The sequence below is a fragment of the Bubalus bubalis genome, chromosome 8 (genome assembly GCF_019923935.1).
Source record: "Bubalus bubalis isolate 160015118507 breed Murrah chromosome 8, NDDB_SH_1, whole genome shotgun sequence".
Taxonomy (NCBI): Eukaryota; Metazoa; Chordata; class Mammalia; order Artiodactyla; family Bovidae; genus Bubalus; species Bubalus bubalis.
The window spans coordinates 54,042,062-54,065,143 of NC_059164.1; the positions used below are offsets into that span (position 1 = coordinate 54,042,062).

Here is a 23,082-nt window from a genome sequence, read left to right on the forward strand (position 1 = left end):
GCAAGCGCTGGAAGTGTCTTAGATAATGACAGTGAATTTGGGCAAACTCTGGGATATAGTGGAGGACTGAGGAGCCTGGTGTGCTGCACCCCATTGGGTTGCAAAGAGTTGGACCCAATTTAACAACTGAAGAACAGCAACAGCAAGCAACTATCCTAATTTATCAAGACCTCAGATTCTCTAGTTCTAAAATACAAATTTAAAGTAATCCATGGGATATAATGAAAGCACATAGAGAAAAGCAGATTCACTTAGGTGACGCTTAGATAGTCAAAGGGACACAGTAATTACTGATTCAAAACAAAACAGCCATATAAGTTATGTTCTTTTTCTGTTTCACACAAAGTTTATAAATTTTCATTTGCTTGAAGTAGAGAACTCATTTATTATCTTTATTTCAGTTCTTCCAGGATTTCAATTTTTCTCTTTGGTTACTGTTTTCAATCTCTGATTCTCTAATGCAAGTAAAAACTTTAGCATAATACAACTTCAATATTTTCAGGCCATCAGGCTCTCAAGTCCACCAGCCATCACTATTAGGTTCATTCTAAGAGCTGAACATCAATAACTATAAGACACTGTGAAACTAGAAATAACACAACTAAACCTTCTGGAAGGAAAGCAATGTTTTATATTCCAAATAAGAAACTCAAAGAAGAAAGATCTTCCAGGAAGAGATCTATAGTACACTGTTGAAAGCATTCAAATCTGTAGCACAATGAGAAATTAGGGGTTAAACACATAAATTTGGAGTTGTTGTGTCAAAGAATTTAACTGACGTTGTGGAAATGAATAAAGTCAAACAGGAAACTGTATAATAATAAAATTTTTAAAAGAGTACAATATACCTTAATCCTTCTCATAATCAAGCTATCAGAGCTGTGCTTTGAAGATATATCTTTGGCTTTACAGAAATACACAAAAGATCCCTTCAGAAGATCTACTGCTGGAATGTGGTCAAGGACGTAGCCCCTTATATATCAGTCATTACTCTCTCCTGTTAAGGCCTGACATGAGAAACCTCTTATAGAATTTAGTCCAAGGAATGGCATTCCCTTTTCTGAAGAATGCTATTCTTCCTTCTTTTTCAAAATGGATGCTCTAAAACTAACTGCATTCCACTTTAACTACTAGGAACCTCAGAAGCAAATTAGCAGCTTAACTACAGGTCTCCTGGTCTGCTTTCGGTAGACATCTGCCATTATTTTCACTTTCTGTACTGCATCCTGTAGCTGCATGAATTCCTATATTCGTTTATCAATTGCTGCATAGCAAACAACTCCCAAGCTCAGCAACTGAAAACAACAGCTTATTTCTGATAAGTCTGTGAGTAAGGTGTATGCTTCTTATAAGGACCTGGAATAGGCTCACTTTGCAGCGGCATTCACCTGGTAGGTTAGCTCTGGCAGAATTCCCTTAGGCCCAGTAGGCCTTGAACAGGCTAGATGTCTCCATATGGCCTTTCATCTTTGGGAGGCTAGAATAGGCTTCCTCACATGGTGACAGTGGCATTCCAAGAAGGCCAGCACTTATCATCTGTCTACTTGCATCATATGTGCTTACGTCCCACTGGCTAGAGTGAGTCAGACACATATATAAGCCAGAGTCACTGTGTGCGTGACTCACTGCAAACGATTAATGTGGTCTTCCTAATAGGGCTATTATTAATACTTATTTCTCTCGCAATCCTCCTAATACTTGAATGCTATTCTTTAACAAAGTTTATTTCCTATCTGCTCCATATCTTATCTTTTTAAGAGCTAAAATATTCCTTATGGATGTTCTAAGCTCATACTAGTCCAACATATCAGTGAATGAATGCTTATGTAGGATTCAAAAGTATTTTAAAATTTAAAATGTACCATATGCCACAGCAAATGCTCACTCCCAAATTCTTAAAGATCTCACAAAAGGAATAAAAATTGCTTTGGATTTAAGTTGCAAAAGCTTTTACAAACATTAGTGCCAATCAGTTCCCTCACCATGAAGAAATGCCTCAGTTCCACTGGTGATGTTCCACACTCAAGCTCTTGAGGCACTCTGTACCTGTAATCAATAGCAAATGTATTATCATAAAGTATCCAAAATGCCTGCAATCTTAAAGTCAGAAAAAGAACCATTATCTACATGAAGTACTTCTACACCAACTACTCCAATTAGCAACCCAAGAAGATGCTGAACAAATGTAAAAATGTTAATCTGAAGAACAGAAAATAATATAAACAAAATGCCAAAAAATCACCAAAGAATACATGTAAAGATGAAAGAAATTCATTAAACTTGTTTCATCTTACAAGTACTTTTAAGATATCTTAGTCAGTGTTAGTGTTAGTCGCTCAGTCGTGTCCGACTCTTTGTGACCCCATGGACTGCACCCCACCCAGCTCCTCTGTCCATGAGATTTTCCAGGCAAGGATACTGGAGTAGGTTGCGATTTCCTTCTCCAGGGGATCTTCCCAACCCAGGGATCGGACCCAGGTCTCCTGTACTGCAGGCAGATCCTTTACCGACTGAGCTACAAGGGAAGCCCTAAGATACCTTACATAACTTTAAAGATAAGTTGAACAGGCATTAAAAAATTAAACTATTAAAGACATGAATATAGTTCTCGTGACTAGTTTTAATATGTACTTTTGTATCCCACTGGCTTTTTTTAAAACACCAATTTCAAATTCAAGATTGTATGTTTTTGTGAAAATGAATGGGCTTTGGAATAAGATGCGTGAGTATGTAACTTGAAGGGTAACCAAACTGGTATCAGGTAAGGTGGGTCTCTGGACTGCCAAGGTCTGCACTATGACTGGGGCACACATAACTAAAAAAAGTCAAAACAGCCCTTCTGGCTGCAATTATGATGCCAAACAAGATGCTGTGCTGTGAATAGGTGGCAAAATGCTTCAGAGATTTTTCCACCAGGGGAGACAAAATGTGGAATTTTACTGATGCACAGTAGACTTTTTTTGTTGTCGTTAAATTAGGCCAACAGCAGAGTTATTTTTAGATTAGTTACTTCACTTTCTCTTCTTAATGGGCTGGTATACAAAATAGGACAGAAAATGCACCATATGCCGCAGCAAATGCTCAAATCCTAAATTCTTAAAGCTCTCATGAAAATAAAAGATATCTCTATCTTAAAATATGAGACTTCCATTCAGATGCAGTTAAGACTATAACTAATCTGACAGATATTTATCAGTTAACAATAAAATAAATTATATATTTTTACTTCAAAAACTAATATTTTGGAGGTTTTTTTCCCTTTCATCATTTTTTAGTAAAATAAATAAGCTGTAAGGAAAGAGATAAAGTGTGAATGAATGCACTGACTTAGATTTATGATTAAAAGTTAACATTTAAATCATAGAGCATTTTCAAATCCTACAGTGACTAACATAGCTCTTGATTTCCTCAAGTTACAAAATTTAGATGACTCATCGACTTGTTCTTTCATAAACTCAACCTAAAGTCTCTTCAGGAAGGCTTAATTTTATAGAAAGATAAACTTTTAAAACTTACTCTTTGGAAGTGTGCTTGTTGCTTGGCCTGTAACACTGACTGAAGAGGACTCAGGTCCTACCTGTCCCTGGCTCTGTGGTCTGCTAGACACAAACACTGCTAACTGCCTTCAGCAGAGGGACCGCTTCTGAACATCTACTGCCCACCAGACTGCACAAGACACTTAGCCTGAAACATTGATTAACCCCACAACAACCAGATTAAGCAGGATCCTCACTGTTCCCCAAGTTTACAAACAAGGACCACAAATCCCGAAGGTTAAATATTTATTCTAATATACTAGTAGGGTCAACCCTAAGCAAGAAAATAAACATGATTGTGATACTGTAAAAAAAAAAAAAAAAATATATATATATATATATATATATATATATATATACTTTGTATTTCAACATGATGACATTCTCATTTTATGATTGCAATCATGCTCCACAAAACTATACTATTATTTTGATTTATATTACTGTTATAAATTACGAAGATGACACAGAATGCATAACATTAAAAACATATAAGTGTACATAATATATAATATTGGTAAAAGTTAACTGCTTTAAAAAGAAATTCTCCCCACTTTTATTAATGACATATATAATTAAAACTATATTCTATATTATGAAATTTTAAAAAATTAAATAGATTAATAAAGTCAACAAACATCTTTAATACAGCAAAACAATTCATCATGTTCTCTGAAATGCCCTGATTTTATTAAAGTAACAAAAGTGCAAGACAACAAACTGCTGTTTAACCCACCTCACACAGTTTACAATTAAGATGAGAAAATAAAGTTCTTATCCTCTTTAAAAAAGTAAATAAAATGTCTAATGTCTTAATATTATTTTATTAAGATATAGTCTTGTGAGGTCATCATCTGTTAAATGTACAGTTTATGTTTTTCCCTAAAAACAGGGCAGATGAATATTGCTATAGTTCACCATTTTAAGTAATCTAGCTTTGAAAAGACTAAATGTACAAATTAAATGAAACATCTTTAAACTAATACTGATATTTAGGCATAAACATTAATTGCTAAAAAACACTGGTATGCTGATAAATTGGAGTTTTCAATCAAAACTATATTCACGTATAACCTCAAGAGATAAAATGTATGACGAAAAACTAGGAAACCTAAAGAATATCATAATTGCTTCAAATGTTATTAAACCAACAATACTAATGAACTCCATGTATAAAGGCTACCTTACACGTGTGTGCTAAGTGGCTTCATGTCCAACTCTTTGTGACCCTGTGGACCATAGCTGATGCATACACAATTTTTACAGTTAAAAATACACTTAAGATAATTGGCATTTTGATATAATCCTAAACACCTTAATTCTGAGATATAACCTCTAAGAATAATCAGGTCTAATAGCGAGAAAAAAAATACTAGGCTGAACACAAGAAAAAGTATTCTAAAAACTTTAAAGAAATCATAATACCTTGCCAATAAAAGTGTTAACAAAGGCAAAAAAACTGAATAACTAAAAATGTCAAAGGCTGCTTTTAGAGACAAACAGACTTTGACTGGAAAAGAGGAACAGAGAGGTTTATACACATTTAAACTTCATCACAGTGGCAGACAGTGGTCTTGGTCCTAAAATGAAATTCCATGTCTAAATTACTGTTAAGCAATTTTTATATAGCCGGGTCAATTAATTTTAAAGAGATCAACCCTGAAAATAAGAAATAAGAAAGAGGCAAAGTCCTCTAAATAAAATTATAATGCTAGACTTTTATTGAACATTAAACCTGGTTCATACCCTTTTTTTCTATCAAGTAAATAATCCACTTGGAAGGTATATGGGGAAAAAAACCAAATAAACCAACTTTAAAGAAGTAGCAAAATGTCCTGACATTCTTATCAGTTGATGTAACTATATCTAAGGACTTTATGTTTTCTCTGGTTGCTAAATTCACATTTAAATTACTTAAGACTAATTTTACCATATATTTACTTTAGAATTTTACTAAAGCTGAGTTCTAAGAAAGTACAATGAAAGCCCAATCTTTCATAATTTATGAATAGATTATTTCTAGGGCTGGACTAGATCTTGAAAACTGTATTACAGAACTTGTGCATTGGTTTCAATTCATCCATTATTTCCATTCAAAATGAGGACCCTCCCATAACACAATATTGTTAGAATAGTTACCAAGCACACACAGTAACCACTTTCCGAACATGTGCTTTTTATTAGGGGATCACTAACATATGCTCCCAACATCCACAAGCTAAAGAATATGTACCACTTGCCAACCCTTTCTTCCACTGAGCACATATCTACTCAGTAAATTATTTCCAGACGAATGGGAAAAGGAATTATGTTTCTTTGACTAAATTATCTAATGATGTTCCTAGAACTGAAAGAGAGGGAAGAGACATATGTGTGAAACATCTTCAAAATATTCTTCCTAGTTGTTCCTTGAAACCTGTAAGGAAAAGCCCAACATTTCCAACCTCATTTCCTCAGTGTGCACATGTAAAACGGTGGTCGATGGAGGACACAGGACAGTGTTACAAGATACAGCGGTACTTTTGAAGAGTTCATATCATAGAATACCACGGACTGGGCCATACAAGAAGATTCTAATTCCAATAGAAACTAGTAATTATTTAGCTTTATTATAAAAATAGAAAATTACTCCATTTCAGAACAAGAAAAACTGACTTCCTAAAAAAAGTCAAGAGTAAAATTCTCAGCTTAGCTATAGGCTCAGTAAGAAGTTCTCAGAACAAAAGAGCAGCAACCCAATAAAAGTACGTAAAATACCAAATTAAATGACATGGAGATCATGGTATCCAAATTCATTACTGAAGCAAAAAAAAAATACTAACAGGGGAGTCAGACTGATACCCAGAAATGAGAAGTCTTTTAAATTTATTATATAAGACTGTTTACAAAACATACGGCTCCAGAAAATGAGAATCATTGCAATGATGAATTTATTAATTTAAAAATATCAATTTTAAAGCCAAGCAATATGGTATAAGACTTTGAATGAATATGGAAAAGAAAATACTGCAAAACTGAGACAATCTTAAATTGGGGCAACATTTAGTTTTGCCACATCTAATAGCTTCAGAGAACTTCATGAATAAACAATTGTAGCTTCACTTGCAAATACCACAAACAAAATTCAAAATTAATTTTTAAGTTTCAGGTTTCAAGTTTCCAAGGATATCTGGTTCAGGCAGAGACAATATTTGACTTCTGAGTACATCCACAAAATCAGATTTTTCTCTGCCTAACCAAAGGGGGCAAGAAATGAGGAACAGGATCTATTTGCTTCTGGTAAACTGCCTATTTCTCTTTCTTCCAGATCCTCAGAATTCATGGAGTCTGGTATGAGGAATGTTCCCTTAACTGAACGGGTGGCTCCATCCTAAACTCTGGCACTGTTTTTTAAGATGAAAACAAACAAAAACAAAGCCAATAAATGAAACAGCCCTGCAGGGGGAAAAAAAAAAAAAAAGAGCTAGGAAAAAGTACAGTTTTGTGATCCATCGTTATCACTGAAGGGAAAGGCATTTACTATCTGGCAGCTACCATGTGGGAAACTGTGTGTGTGTGTGTGTGTGTGTGTGTTAGTCCCTTAGTCATGTCCGACTCTTTGCGACCCCATGGACTCTATCTAGCCCACCAGGCTCCTCTGTCCATGGTATTCTTCAGGCAAGAATACTACAATGGGTAGCCATTCCCTTCTCCAGGGGATCTTCCTGACCCAGGAATCAAACTGGGATCTCCTACATTGCAGGCAGATTCTTTACCAACTGAGTCACCAGGGAAGACCATAGAAAACCTTACAAATGTTATTTTTGACTCATACAAAAAAGAAAAAAAAATCCACTATATAGAATTTTCATCCATATTTTATAGATAAGAAAATCAAGTTCAGAGATCAAATAACTTGACCCAGATCACACAGCCAGCATATGCCTGTGCCTCTCCATCTGTCTAATCCCAAGCTCTCTTCTTGCCATGATGTCAAGCCCACATCTCAGTTAACAAACATTCCTGCTGGGCTTTCACTATGTGCAGCCATGCTACAAAGGACCACGAAAGAAACAGGAGACAGCACCCTTGCCCTCCAAGCAGTTAACATCCAAGAGACACTCTGAAGACTCAGATGTCCAATCCATGAGAGGCAGTGTGTTTTACAGAGAAGGAAGAACACTAGACTATGGGAAGGGGGATGACTCACTCTGGATTGCACCACTTACTAGCCACACAACCTTGAGTAAACAAGTATTTCTGTTATTTTCTCATCAGCAGAGAGAATAGACTATAACATCTGCCTTAATGATCTCACAGAATTAGTTCCAAGATCCAACTGAGTAAAAAAAAATAGAGAGCAGGAGAAAATATTTGCAGATGAAGCAATAGACAAGGGGTTAATTTCAAAAATACAGGAAGACTTCAAACAGCTCAATATCAACAAATAACCCAATCAAAAAATGAGCAGAGAATCTAAATAGATATTTTTCCAAAGATAACAGGCACATGCTCAACATCCCCAATTATTAGAGAAATTCAAGCCAAAACTGCAACAAGGTATCGCCTCACACTGATCACAAAGGTCATTGTCAAAAACTCTACAAACAGCAAATGCTGGAGACAGTGTGGAGAGAAGGAACCCTCCTTCACTGCTGGGAATGTAAACTGGGGCAGCCACTGGTCCAGCCATGGAAAACAGTATGGAGGTTTCTTTAAAAACTAAAACTAGAACCTCCATATAACCAGCAGTCCCATTCCTGGGTATATATCTAGAGAAAACCATGATTAGAAAAGATACACTTATGGCCTACATACATGCACCCCAATGCATATAGCAGCACTACTCAAAACAGCCAAGACACGGAAGCCACCTAAATGTCCACTGACAGATGAATGGATAAAGAAGATGTGGTTTACATACACACATACACACACACACACACACATATATACACACACAATGGGCTATTATTCACCCATAAAAAAGAATTGAATAACGCTATTTGCAGCAACATGGATGGAACTAGAGACCATCATACAAAAGTGAAGAAAGACAGAAAAAGACAAATTTCACACAATAGTGTTTATACATGGAATCTTAAAAAAAAAAAAAAGATACAAATAGTTATTTACAAATCAGAAATAGATTCACAGACATAGAAAACAAACTTATGGTTACCAAAGGGGAAAAGGGGAGAGAGAAATTAGGAGTTTGGGAGTAAAATATACACACTACTATATATGACACAGATAAGCAACCAGGATTTACTGGATAGCACAAGTAATTGCATTCACTTATCTTATAACCTATAATAGAAAATAATCTATAAAGAATATAAATAAATACATATATAACTGAATCTCTTTGCTGTACACCTAAAACAAGCACAGTATTGTAAATCAACTATATTTCAATATATTTTTTAAAGAGGCTGATTAGCTACAAAATATTTTAGAAATACAATACACTAACACTGCTTTTCAAAGGTCCATAGTCATCACAGATCTTCAGATCAGTTCAGTTCAGTTCAGTTGCTCAGTTGTGTCCAACTCTTTGTGACCCCATGGACTGCAGCACGCCAGGCCTCCCTGTCCATCAACTCCTGGAGTTTACCCAAACTCATGTCCATTGAGTCGGTGATGCCATCTAACCATCTCATCCTGTTATCCCCTTCTCCTCCTGCCCTCAATCTTTCCCAGCATCAGGGTCTTTTCCAATGAGTCAGCTCTTTGCAACAGGTGGCCAAAGTATTAGAGTTTCAACTTCAACATCAGTCCTTCCAATGAACACTCAGGACTGATCGATGGACTGGTTGGATCTCCTTGCAGTCCAAGGGACTCCTAAGAGTCTTCTCCAACACAACAGTTCAAAAGCATCAATTCTTTGGTGCTCAGCTTTCTTTATAGTCCAGCTCTCACATCCACACATGACTACTGGAAAAACCATAGCCTTGGAAAACCATAGCCTTGACTAGACGGACTTTTGTCGGCAAAGTAATGTCTCTGCTGTTTAATATGCTATCTAGGTTGGTCGTAACTTTTCTTCCAAGGAGTAAGTGTCTTTTAATTTCATGGCTGCAATCACCATCTACAGTGATTTTGGAGTCCCAAAATATAAAGTCTGTCACTGTTTCCACTGTTTCCCCATCTATTTCCCATGAAGTGATGGGACAAGATGCCATGATCTTAGTTTTCTGAATGTTGAGTTTTAAGCCAGCTTTTTCACTCTCTTCTTTCATCAAGAGACTCTTTACCTCCTCTTTGCTTTCTGCCATAAGGGTGGTGTCATCTGCATATCTGAGGTTATTGATATTTCTCCCAGCAATCTTGATTCCAGCTGGTGCTTCATCCAGTCCAACGTTTCTCATGATGTACTCTGCATATAAGTTAAATAAGCAGGGTGAAAATATACAGCCTTGACATACTCCTTTTCCTATTTGGAACCAGTCTGTTGTTCCATGTCCAATTCTAACTGTTGCTTCCTGACCTGCATGCAGATTTCTCAGGAGGCAGGTCAAATAGTCTGGTTTTCCAATCTCTTGAAGAATTTTCCACAGTTTATTGTGATCCACACAGTCAAAGGCTTTGGCATAGTCAATAAAGCAGAAATAGATGTTTTTATGGAACTCTCTTGCTTTTTCAATGATCCAGCGGATGTTGGCAATTTGATCTCTGGTTCCTCTGCATTTCTAAATCCAGCTTGAACATCTGCAAGTTCACGGTTCACATACTGTTGAAGCCTGGCTTGGAGAATATCGAGCATTACTTTACTAGCATGTGAGATGAGTGCAATTGTGCAGTAGTTTGAACATTCTTTGGCATTGCCTTTCTTTGGGATTGGAATGAAAACTGATCTTTTCCAGTCCTGTGCCCACTGCTGAGTTTTCCAAATTTGCTGGTATACTGAGTGCAGCACTTTCACAGCATCATCATTCAGGATTTGAAATAGCTCAATTGGAATTCCATCACCTCCACTAGCTTTGTTCATAGTGATGCTTCCTAAGGTGCACTTGACTTCACATTCCAGGATGTCTGGCTCTAGGTGAGTGATCACATGCATGATTATCTGGGTCATGAAGATCTTTTTTGTACAGTTCTTCTGCATATTCTTGCCACCTCTTTCTTAATATCTTCTGCTTCGGTTAGGTCCATACCATTCTGTCCTTTATTGAGCCCATAAATTCAGCAATAAAAAGATTACCTGACTCACTTTTGTGTCCCCTCTTTTTTATTCTGCTTTAACTTGGCTTGTTTAGAGAGCTGGTGCTCTAAGAGTGAAGGACTAACCAACTGACTCTGGCTCTTGCTCCCTGCAGGGTTCTGACAGTGGGACTCAAGACTAAACCACTTTCCCTGGTTACATTTGCACCTAAGCCAGTCCAGGCACAAGCTCACTCTTAACCAAAAGGTAAGGTTGTCCTATTTCCCTCCCATCTCACCTACATTTCTTTTTCTCCCTTCTTCATCAGCTACCTTATAAAATCAGAACTCCATGCTCAAGTGTCTAGTGCATTCTCAAACCCAAAGTTGTACCTATAATTATAAATTCTTTCTTTCTGTCAACTCACAGAAAAATATGAGAGGATCCACTTCCTGAGGGAGACTTGAAGAAACCTAGTGATGAAGAGATTCTCTAAGGAGGTGGAGAATTTGCAAAACAAGAAACAGCCTTTTACTGACTGAGTTTCCTAAACTAGGTTGTCCCAACCACAAGCATTCAAAATAAATGAACTAAGTGTTAGTCATTCAGTCATGTCCAACTCTGTGACCCCATGGACTGCAGACCATCAGGCTCCTCTGTCACAAAGAAAACTGGAGCGGGATGCCATTCCCTTCTCCAGGGGATCATTCTGACCCAGGGATGGAATTCGGGTCTCCTGCATTGCAGGCAGATTCTTTACCATCTGAGCCACCAGGGAAGTCTAAATGAACTAAGTTTCTGTCTTAAAGACTAGTATTCAAACATAATTCATTATCAAAATTTTCACCGCAAACTGATCAATACTTAGAGCATTATATTCCAATGGGAAGAATTATTCGCAATTTCAAACAGTCAATTGACAAACTTCAGGAGACTATCTAGACTCCAAATATGTTTGATTCAAAAAGAGTTAATGTAATTCTTCAGGTAACTTTCAGATCTTCATTTTATTTTGTCCAATTTTAATACAACCACTATGATATGGCATAAATATAGCTCAGTGAAGATAAAAGAACAAAAAACTTTGTTAACTGAAATGTCACAGGACAAATTTACACAACATGACAAGCTTAAATGTCTCAAGCTTTAAACACATACAACACAACACAACTACTTCTACCTCGCTCTCTCTTTTTGTCTTTTTCTCTTTCTGCCCACACCCTTCCACCCCCAAAACTCCTCCCTTCTCTGTCTCTGTCTTCTTTTAAAGGATGCTAATAGTATTTTCCCCTTTCTATAATTTCTTTTCTACATATGAAACTGCATTCTTCTATTAGATTACTTAGAGAAACTTAAAATGCTCACTGGATCAAAAAACAAAATCAGAAGTGAAAACTATTAGAACTTTAGAGGTTTTGGATTTATTCTTATAGGAGTATTTATATATTTTATATTCTAAATCACAATTTTATTTCTGATAGTGAAATCTGGGTTTTATTTCAACTCCCTAATTTCCTGAGGTGGGGGCGGGGGGGGCTTTATTTTACTCTGCTTCCCAGAAGGCCCAGGAGTAAAGAATCCACCTGCCAATGCAGGAGATGTGGATTCAATCCTTGGGCTGGGAAGATCCCCTGAAGAAGGAAGTGGCAACCCACTTCAGTACTTTTCACCTGGGAAATTCCATAGAAAGAGGTGCCTGGCAGGCTACAGTACCTGGGGGTCACAAAAAGTCGGACACAACTGAGCACAGCACACACACATAATACTCTACTCCAGTGTTTCTAAAGTCTTCTAAAGCTGCTCTTCATACCAACTTATCTGAATCATGTAAAACATTTTCTAAACATGCACATTTCTGATCCCTATCTAGAACTACTAAGAAATCAGATAATCACAATTAGACTGGTTAGCAGTTGGACAATTTTCCCCATATGATTCTTATGACCAGAAAAATTATCACAAATGATTTTTTTCACTTATTTATATTATGCTTAAGACATTTCCTCAACAGCACCATCTATAAAATTAAATAAACTTACTATGCTAAAACGTATTAGATCTTTTTATTTGAATAAAAGTTATTTTCTAGGAATAAAAGATTATTTCTTCAGTTAATAATATATTTGATTTGGCCTGCCAGGTGGCACAAGAGGTAAAGAACCTGCTTGCCAAGGCAGGAGACACAAGAGACATGGGTTCGATCCCTTTGTCAAGAAGATCCCCTGGAGGAGGGCATGGCTACCCATGCCAGTATTTTTGCCTGGAGAATTCCATGGACAGAAGGGCATAGTGGGCTACAGTCCAACGGGTCACAAAGAATCAGACAACGCTGAAGGGACTTCGCATGCCGTTTGTCAATTTACTTATGGACTTTACAAGGGATAATTCAACTGCCACATCAAAAGAAACACTACATTTACTTTAACTTTTACCACTACATATTGAAATTTAAATTAAGAACTAGTTAAAATGACTATTATTGTTGACAAATGTGATTAAAAACAGAAATAATGGAATAGCTCTTTATGAAAATAAAGGCTATATATATTAATAGTTTTTCAATTAATTTTTAACTTGTATCACTGTGTCATCAAACAATATTTATTTTAATCCTCTAGTTCTATCTCTTCACCCACTATTAACATTTTCAAAAAAAATAAAAAGAGAACTTCACTCTCTGAGTAAGACCATAATAGTTCATTATCTCTGCACATCTCAGCAGCCCCACACCTGACTACATTAGGTCTTTTTGCACTTTTCATTTTTTTGGTCACAGAGATATTGTAAGTAATGCAATGAAACCACATACTCATCTGTATTTTCTCATACGGCCAATCCCTGACTCATAAATATTTCATTTATTGTTGTCTTAACTCTAGAAGAGATTTGCCTGTATTTTTCAAGCTTTATTTTGAAACCTCTCTCTTCTGAAAGTGATTCTGACCATGACTTTGGTAAAGTAACACACACTACCTCATACAAAGAACTTTGATTCAATACAATGACAGCTACCTAGACCAATGAACTGAAAAATTTTAAGACACAAAAATATAAAATTCACATAATTCTGAACTAAGTTATTTCACAAGGAAATTCAGTATTATATGATAGACATATGCTTTCTGATACTTAAAATGGTAGGAATACTATTCATGTAAGTGCCTTTAGGTCAAAGAAAGTAAAGAATATGCAAGATGAGTTCAGAGAGGGCATTTGAGGAGTACGGGAATTATTGGCTAGTTGAGAATTTAAAAAATCACAGACTACTTATTCAAGAAGTTGAATAGTGGAAGCTAAAAAAGATTAAATTCCAAGAAAGAAACAGAAATGATACTGTTCAACTTACAACTCTTCCATATGATAAAGTGACAAATGTTACTTCTAAGTCAAGCCTCCTGTCAAAAAGATATATGTTCTGAAGGGAAAAAAAAAAAAAAAAAAGCATCAAATAGTCTACCAAGCCCTTTCAGTATAATGCATTTGCCCATAGCAAGGAAGAAAGAAGATCAAGGGAGAGAACTCTGCTATTTCTCATTCTTAGCCTTTTCATGCATCTTCCCATCTCCTTCAGCTTAGACTGTATAATCTACAAAGTTTACATCAAATATAAGAACAGAAACATTCCCTGAAACAGACCCTGCAAAGTTGGGTCTGTTTTGTTATCTTAAAAATATAAATAAAGAATACCAGAACATCTAAAAAACATAAAGAAGCACCATGAGCAAATACAGTAGCAGATCCCCCTTACCCAAAAGCACAGAAGTAAAACCTACTGAAACAGACTTTCTGGCTGATTGAGAACATTTTTGTGATAAGTTTTCAAATTCATTATTCCAGTCAGATACTTCACCCATTTAATCATATCCTGGGCCTCTGGTCTACACATAACCTCATGTACCAAAGAGAAGATAAAAAGCTGTGGGTCATGTCAAATCTTTGCCTCATACTTAATGTTGCCTCTGCTAGTCACGGAGCTACATGACTCTTCTACCTGTTGGAGAGTTTCCAGATATTTTTGCTTTGCCTTGATCTCAGAGAAAATGATTTGAACACTGTTCTTGGTTCACTAACTAGAGCACTGATGACTCTGCTGGTCATCGTACTTATTATCCAGACTGACACTGTAATAATAATAATGACAAAAGTTGAGTAATTAATGAACTCAGTTCAGTTCAGTTCAGTTACTCAGTCATGTCCGACTCTTTGTGACCCCATGGACTACAGCACGCCAGGACCCCTGTCCATCACCAACACCCTGAGTTGATGCAAACTCATTTCCATTGAGTAGGTGATGTGATCCTCTGTTGTTCCTTTCTCGTCCTGACTTCAATCTTTCCCAGCATCAGGGGCTTTTCAAATGAGTCAGTTCTTCACATCAGGTGGCCAAAGTATTGGAGTTTCAGCTTAAGCATCAGTCCTTCCAATGAATATTCAGGACTGCTTTCCTTTAGGATGGAATGGTTGGATCTCCTTGCAGTCCAAGGGACTCTCAAGAGTCTTCTCCAACCACGGTTCAAAAGCATCAATTCTTCGGCGCTCAGCTTTGTTCATAGTCCAACTCTCACATCCATACACAGCTACCGGGTAAACCACTGCTTTAACTGGACTGATCTTAGTTGGCAAGGTAACGTCTCTGCTTTTTAATATGCTGTCTAGCTTTAATATGCTGTCATAACTTTTCTTCCAAGGAGCAAGCGCCTTTTAATTTCATAAGTGCAGTCACCATCTGCAGTGATTTTGGAGCCCCAAAAAATAAAGTCTGTCACTGTTTCCACTGTTTCCCCATCTATTTGCAATGAAGTAATGGGATCAGATGCCATGATCTTAGTTTTCTGAATGTTGAGTTTTAAGCCAGCTTTTTCACTCTCCTCTTTCACTTTCATCAAGAGGCTCTTTAGTTCTTTTTCGCTTTCTGCCATAAGGGTGGTGTCATCTGCATATCTGAGGTTATTGATATTTCTCCTGGCAATCTTGATTCCAGCTTGTGCTTCATCCAGTCCAGCGTTTCTCATGATGTACCCTGCATATAAGATAAATAAGCAGGGTAACAATAGACAGCCTTGATGTACTCCTTTCCCAATTTGGAACCAGTGTGTTGTTCCATGTCCAGTTCTAACTATTGCTTCCTGACCTGCATACAGGTTTCTCAGGAGGCAGGTCAGGTGGTCTGGCTTTCCCATCTCTTGAAGAATTTTCCACAGTTTTTTATGATCCACACAGTCAAAGGCTTGGCATAGTCAATAAAGCAAATGTTTTTCTGGAACTCTCTTGTGTTTTCAATGATCCAATGGATGTTGGCAATTTGATCTCTGGTTCCTCTGCCTTTTCTAAATCCAGCTTGAACATCTGCAAGTTCACGGTTCACATGTTGTTGAAACCTGGCTTGGAGAATTTTGAGCATTACTTTACTAGTCTGTGAGATGAGTGCAATTGTGCAGTAGTTTGAACATTATTTGGCATGGCCTTTCTTTGGGATTGGAATGAAAACTGACCTTTTCCAGTCCTGTGGCCACTGATGAGTTTTCCAAATTTGCTGGCATACTGAGTGCAGCACTTTCACAGCATCATCTTTTAGGATTTGAAATAGCTCAGCTAGAATTCCATCACCTCCACTAGCTTTGTTCATAGTGATGCTTCCTAAGGCCCTTGAGTTTGCATTCCAGGATGTCTGGCTCTAGGTGAGTGATCACACCATCATGATTATCTAGATCATGAAGATCTTTTTTGTATAGTTCTTCTTTGTATTCTTGCCACCTCTTCCTAATATCTTCTCCTTCTGTTAGGTACATACTATTTCTGTCCTTTATTGTGTCCATCTTTGCATGAAATATTCTCTTGGTTTCTCTAATTTTCTTGAAGAGATAGCTAGTCTTTCCAAACAAGACTCAATTTCCAACTCAGTCAGTCTCTCCCACCAGGAAGCTTCAATAAGCCTTTTATCCTTCTCCATTAGAGGGCAGACAAACTGAAAACAACAATCACAGAAAACTAACCAATCTTATCACATGGACCACAGCCTTGTCTAACTCAATGAAACTATGATCCATGCCGTGTAGGGCCACCCAAGACGGACAGGTCATGGTGGAAAGCTCTGACAAAATGTGATCCACTGGACAAGGGAATGGCAAACCACTTCAGTATTCTTGCCTTGAGAATCCCATGAAGAGTATGAAAAGGCAAAAAGATAGGACACTGAAAGATGTACTCCCCAGGTTGGTAGGTGCCCAATATGCTATTGGAGATCAGTGGAGAAATAACTCCAGAAAGAATGAAGAGATGGAGTCAAAGCAAAAACACCCAGTTGTGGATGTGACTGGTGATCAAGTAAAGCCTAGTGCTGTAAAGAGCAATATTGCACAGGAACTGGAATGTTAGGTCCATGAATCAAGGCAAATTAGAAGTGGTCAAATAGGAGATGGCAAGAGTGACACCAACATTTTAGGAATCAGTGAACTAAAATGGAATGGGTGAATTTAACTCAGATGACCATTATATCTACTATTGTAGGCAAGAATCCCTTAGAAGACATGGAGTAGCCATCATAGTCAACAAAAGAGTCTGAAATGCCATACTTTGATGTGATTACAAAAACGACAGAATGATCTCTATTTGTTTCCAAGGCAAACTACTCAAAATCACAGTAATCCAAGTCAAAGACCTGAACAATAAGGCTAAAGAAGCTGAACTTGAACTGTTCTATGAAGACCTACAAGACCTTCTACAACTAACACCCCAAAAAGATGTCCTTTTCATTATAGGGGACTGGAATGCAAAAGTAGAAAGTCAAGAAATACCTGGCTGCTTCTGCTGCTGCTAAGTCGCTTCAGTTGTGTCTGACTCTGTGTGACCCCATAGACGGCAGCCCACCAGGCTCCCCCATCCCTGGGATTCTCCAGGCAACAACACTGGAGTGGGGTGCCATTTCCTTCTCCAATGCATGAAAGTGAAAAGTGAAAGTGAAGTCACTCAGTTGTGTCCAACTCCTAGTGACCCCATGGACTGCAGCCTACCAGGCTCCTCCATCCATGGGATTTTCCAGGCAAGAGTACTGGAGTGGGTTGCCATTGCCTCCTCCAGAAATACCTGGAGTAATGGGCAAATTTGTCCTTGGAGTACAGAATGAAGCGGGGCAAAGGCTAATAGAGTTTTGCCAGGAGAACGCACTCGTCATAGCAAACACCCTCTTCCAACAGAAGAGAAGACTCTACACATGGACGTCATCAGATGGTTAATACCAAAATCAGATTGATTATATTCTTTGCAGCCAAAGATGGAGACGCTCCATACAGTCAGCAAAAAAAGACTGGGAGCTGACTGTGGCTCATATCATGAAATCCTTACTGCAATATTCAGACTTAAATTGAAGAAAGTAGGGAAAACCACCAGACCATTCAGGTATGACCTAAATCAAATCCCTTATGACTATACAGTAGAAATGACAAATAGAATCAAGGGATTAGATCCGCTAAACAGAGTGCCTGAAGAACTATGGACAGAGATTCATGACACTGTACAGAAGGCAGTGATTAAGACCATCCCCAAGAAAAAGAAATGCAAAAAGGCAAAATGATTGTCTGAGGAGGCCTTACAAATAGCCTTGAAAAGAAGAGAAGCAAAAGGCAAAGGAGAAAAGGAAATGCCCATTTGAATGCAGAGTTCCAAAGAATAGCAAGGAGAGATACGAAAGCCTTCTTCAGTGATCAATGCAAAGAAATAGAGGAAAACAATAGAATGGGAAAGACTAGAGATCTCTTCAAGAAAATCAGAGATACCAAGGGAACATTTCATGCAAAGATGGACACAATAAAGGACAGAAACTAATGTCTTGCTAATAATTTTTTTCTTGCTAAAGACTTAAGAAGCAATAAGTAGGACTTCTTCTGGTGGTGCAGATAAGAATCTACCTGCCAATAAAGGGAATATGGCTTTGATCCACGGTCTGGGAAGATCCCACATGCCACAAAGCAAGTAAGCTCATGGGCCACAACTAATGAAGCTTGTGCTGCACAACAATAGAAGCCATCACAATGAGAAGACCACAACCACAACAAAGACTAGCCCCTTCTTACTGCAATTAGAGAAAGCCTGTGCACAGCAATGAAGACCCAGTCCAGCCAAAATTAAAAAAAAAAAAAAAGAAGAAGAAGAAAGCAATAAGGAGAACTACTGCTGCTGCTGCTGCTGCTGCTAAGTTGCTTCAGTCGTGTCCGACTCTGTGCGACCCTACAGACGGCAGCCCACCAGGCTCCGCCATCCCTGGGATTCTCCAGGCAAGAACACTGGAGTGGGTTGCCATTTCCTTCTCCAATGCATGAAAGTGAAAAGTCAAAGTGAAGTCGCTCAGTCATGTCCGACTCTTAGCGACCCCATGGACTGCAGCCCACCAGGCTCCTCCATCCATGGGATTTTCCAGGCAAGAGTACTGGAGTGGGGTGCCATTGCCTTCTCCGAAAGAGAACTACTACTTGACAGAAATGAAACGGGAAGAAACAAGAAAAAATTTTGTCATAGAATTCTTAGAAGTCCATGTCAATTTTAAGCTCACAGTTCCAAGCCAGTGAACAAAATGCAGCATGGATTCTAGAAACAAAAACTTGAAAAGATATGTCTATATTTATATCAACAACTATATGTGTGTGTGCTTGTGTGCACACTTGGCAAATATAATCATGAGCTTTACTGGCTCACCACCTGATTTTGGATGGTCTGTGACGTATACATTTTTATAGTTTTAAATGGCTGAATCAAAATCAAAAGTATATCTTATCAAATATGAAAATTATATAAAATTCAAACATTAATGTCCATAAATAAAACCACTGGCACCCAACCACATTTGTGCACTTAGGTGCCATCCATAGCTGCTTTTATATTACAGTGGCAGAGTTGAATAGTTGTGACAGAGACCAATGGTCCACAACCTGTATTTACTATCTAGCCTTTTACAGAAAAAAAAAATTACCAACTTCCACATATATACAGTGGCAGAATTTATTTCGGGGGTCCAAAATCACTGAAGATGGTAACTGCAGCCATGAAATTAAAAGATGCTTACTCCTTGGAAGGAAAGTTATGATCAACCTAGACAGTATATTATAAAGCAGAGACATTACTTTGCCAACAAAGGCCCATCTAGTCAAGGCTATGGTTTTTCCAATAATCATGTATGGTTATGAGAGTTGGAATATAAAGAAAGCTGAGCACCAAAGAATTGATGTTTTTGTTTTTGTTTTGTTTTGTTTTAATTTTATTTTATTTTTAAACTTTACATAATTGTATTAGTTGATGTTTTTGAACTGTGGTGTTGGAGAAGAGTCTTGAGAGTCCCTTGGATGCAAGGAGATCCAACCAGTCTATCTTAAAGGAGATCAGTCCTGAGTGTTCATTGAAGGACTGATGTTGAAGCTGAAACTTCAATACTTTGGCCATCTGATGCAAATAGCTGACTCATTTGAAAAGACCCTGATGCTGGGGAAGATTGAAGGCAGGGGGAGAAGGGGATGACAGAGGATGAGATGGTTGGATGGCATCACCAACTCAGTAGACATGAGTTTTGGTTAACTCCAGGAGTTGGTGATGGACAGGGAGGCCTGGCATGCTGCAGTCCATGGGGTCACAAAGAGTCGGATACAACTGAGCAACTGAACTGAACTGAACATATATACAATGACTTGGCATGAAACTCTAAAATAAAAGTGGTTTGGGATAAATATCAGTATCATATCTACTGAAATTATGAGATATTAAAAGTGAAATTATAAGCTTCCAGTCTCAGAAGACACTAACAAAACTAATTAGAAAATATCTTAAAAACAAAAAGCATTACACAGGGATTATTCAACCTCAGAAGTGACATTACATGGCAAGAAACACTACAGAAACATTACTCAAAGCTTTGATATTATTAAATTCTTAAAATGGGCTGTGGCAAATCTTCACCCCAACCCCCCCAAAAAAAACTAGGAACACTTCAAGATATTTAGATATGGAGAAAATAATAAAGAAGATATAAGCCTAGTGTTTGGGACAGTGGTAGGTTCTAGGATAACTGAGATACAGTCGAACTTCTTGATTCTTGCGTAGTTTACCTTCTCCACCAAAAAGAAAAGTTATACTAAAATGTAAAATCAAATATGATTAATGAGAAAATCAAAGCTCAGGAATTAAAAAGAGGGCCATGAGTCACTTTAAATAAGTTCAGGTATGCAGAACCACTAGGTTAAAATTTTAAGGTGTCTTTAAAAAGTAGCTTGTATATGTTATCACTAAACTACACTTGATAACCTTGAAAGAGTTACAAACAACAAGAGCAGATGTAACACATAAGAGGGGACAAATGTTATTTTATTTTTTGAAGGTAAAAGGATTCTAGGAAATGAAGATCAGTGATCTTGACATTATTCCCCAACAAAATTCTACAACAGGTTACTAAACAGATGGTTTGTGAGCACTTACATTTAAAAAAAAAAAGCCTGCCGTGGATTTGTTAAAAATAAGTCATGCTAAACCTTGTTTCCTTGTCTCACATATTATTAGATGAGTGGATCAGAGAAATGCATTGGCTGTACAATGCCTGGAGCAAGAAAGTATGGAGTAAGTCTTTCATGGCCAACTGTTAAGTCCACTTCCTATGTAACTTTGGGGGAAATTCTTGGATTAAGAGGCAAATATCATAGATCGGTCAAGTTTCTGCATGTTTTGTGAGCAGAGGCGCTGACAGCCTTTGTCCTAGACTATCTTTCTCATGGATGTCTGTATACCAAATTGCCTTTGAATATCCATAATACCTCCCTCTGAACAAAGGGAAGGTTTGCTTATAGCCCATTACAAAAGATCAGGGTTCCTAAACTTGAAGTTCCTCATCTGCAATACAGAGTGATACAGAGTGTACAACGTGGACTTGGGCCACTCTGTGGAGCCCCTGATGGACTTAGGGGTGCATGCATGCTAAGTCACTTCAGTCATGTCGGATCTTTGAGACCGTATGGATCATAGCCTGCCAGGTTCCTCTGTCTATGAGATTCCCCAGGCAAAAACACTGGAGTGAGTTGCCATGGGCTCCTCCAGGGGATCTTTCCAATTCAGGGGTCAAACCAGTGTCTCTTATGTCTCCTGCTCTGGCAGGCAGGGTCTCTACCACCAGCACCAACCCCGGGTCTCCTGCACTGCAGGTTGATTGATCACCTGAGCCACCAGGGAAGTCCCTGAACTTGGGGGACCAAAGCAAGCATAAGGTTCCTGCTCTTCACTGAATCAGGAATAATAAAGTTCTTTGTCTTCTATACTAAGTCGCTTCAGTTGTGTCCGACTCTGTTTGACCGCATAGACAGCAGCCCACCAGGCTCCCCCATCCCTGGGATTCTCCAGGCAAGAACACTGGAGTAGGTTGCCATTTCCTTCTCCAATGCATGAAAGTGAAAAGTGAAAGTGAAGTCGCTCAGTCCTGTCCGACTCTTCGCGATCCCATGGCCTGCAGCCTACCAGGCTCCTCCGCCCATGGGATTTTCCAGGCAAGAGTACTGGAGTGGGGTGTCATTGCCTTCTCCGATACAGTTCCACAAAATAGTGTCTGACTAATTTGTTACCATGCAAGTAGGGTAAAATCTCAGATACTTCACAGTTCTGGACAACCTGTGACTCAGCTTTGCCATTGGTAAAATGGGGAAATAACAGTATAAATCCTCATAAAGACAGTATGAAAAATAAATTAATTCACACACAAATTTCCTAGAAAAGTATCTACCGCTTAATAAATATTAGCCATTTTTATAATGACACTTATGATTAATTTCAGATGTATACCAGTAGGTAAATAATCCCATCCAAAGGATTAATGATAAATCAAAGAGCTCCTACTCACTGAGTTTAAAAAAGGCTCTATTCTTAACCTTGTTCTGATCAATATTTTCAAAAATAATTAAGTAGAGGTATAAAATGTATTAATCAAAATTATGGATGACACAATTGTTAACATAGATAATAGAACCAAGATTTTTAAAAATCTTGACATGCTGAATACACTAAATGATAAAGAAACAAATGTAACAGACATATAAATCCTATTTTTTTACAATATTCAAACTAATATTAATTGCAATTTACATGAAATGAAGCAACATTCTAGTAGCAATGTAACATGACTGAAAAAAAATTGCCATTAGGTTACAGAAAAAATGAAGACAAATTTTCATTGCATTCTGTGTTGGTCAGAACATATATATGGTATGGTGTTTAGCTCTGGATACATTTTAAAGGGAAACTTCAGCAAAGAGAAGCATATCCAGAGGAGGGTAATGAGAACTGTGAAGGGTAAAAGAAATCCACAGAGTGTATATAAAGGATAACCAAAGAAATATGACTTCTTTATCCTCAGAAAGGAAAGGTTTATTGATTATAAAAATTTTTCAGACATTTGCAAAGTTA

General features: G+C 37.7%; 1 protein-coding gene across 10 annotated transcripts in view; it reads right to left on the reverse strand.

Moving 5' to 3' along the window:
- FOXP2 (forkhead box P2) overlaps positions 1-23,082 on the reverse strand; it is a 661,296-nt gene that overhangs the window by 622,490 nt on the left and 15,724 nt on the right. For 9 of the 10 annotated variants that reach the window (XM_044946656.2, XM_044946649.2, XM_044946651.2 and 6 more), the window contains exon 2: positions 1,983-2,046. The exons of the other annotated variant lie outside the window; for it this stretch is intronic. The gene's annotated coding sequence lies outside the window, so the exon portion shown is untranslated. The remainder of the gene's footprint in view (positions 1-1,982; positions 2,047-23,082) is intronic. 10 annotated transcript variants of the gene reach the window in all.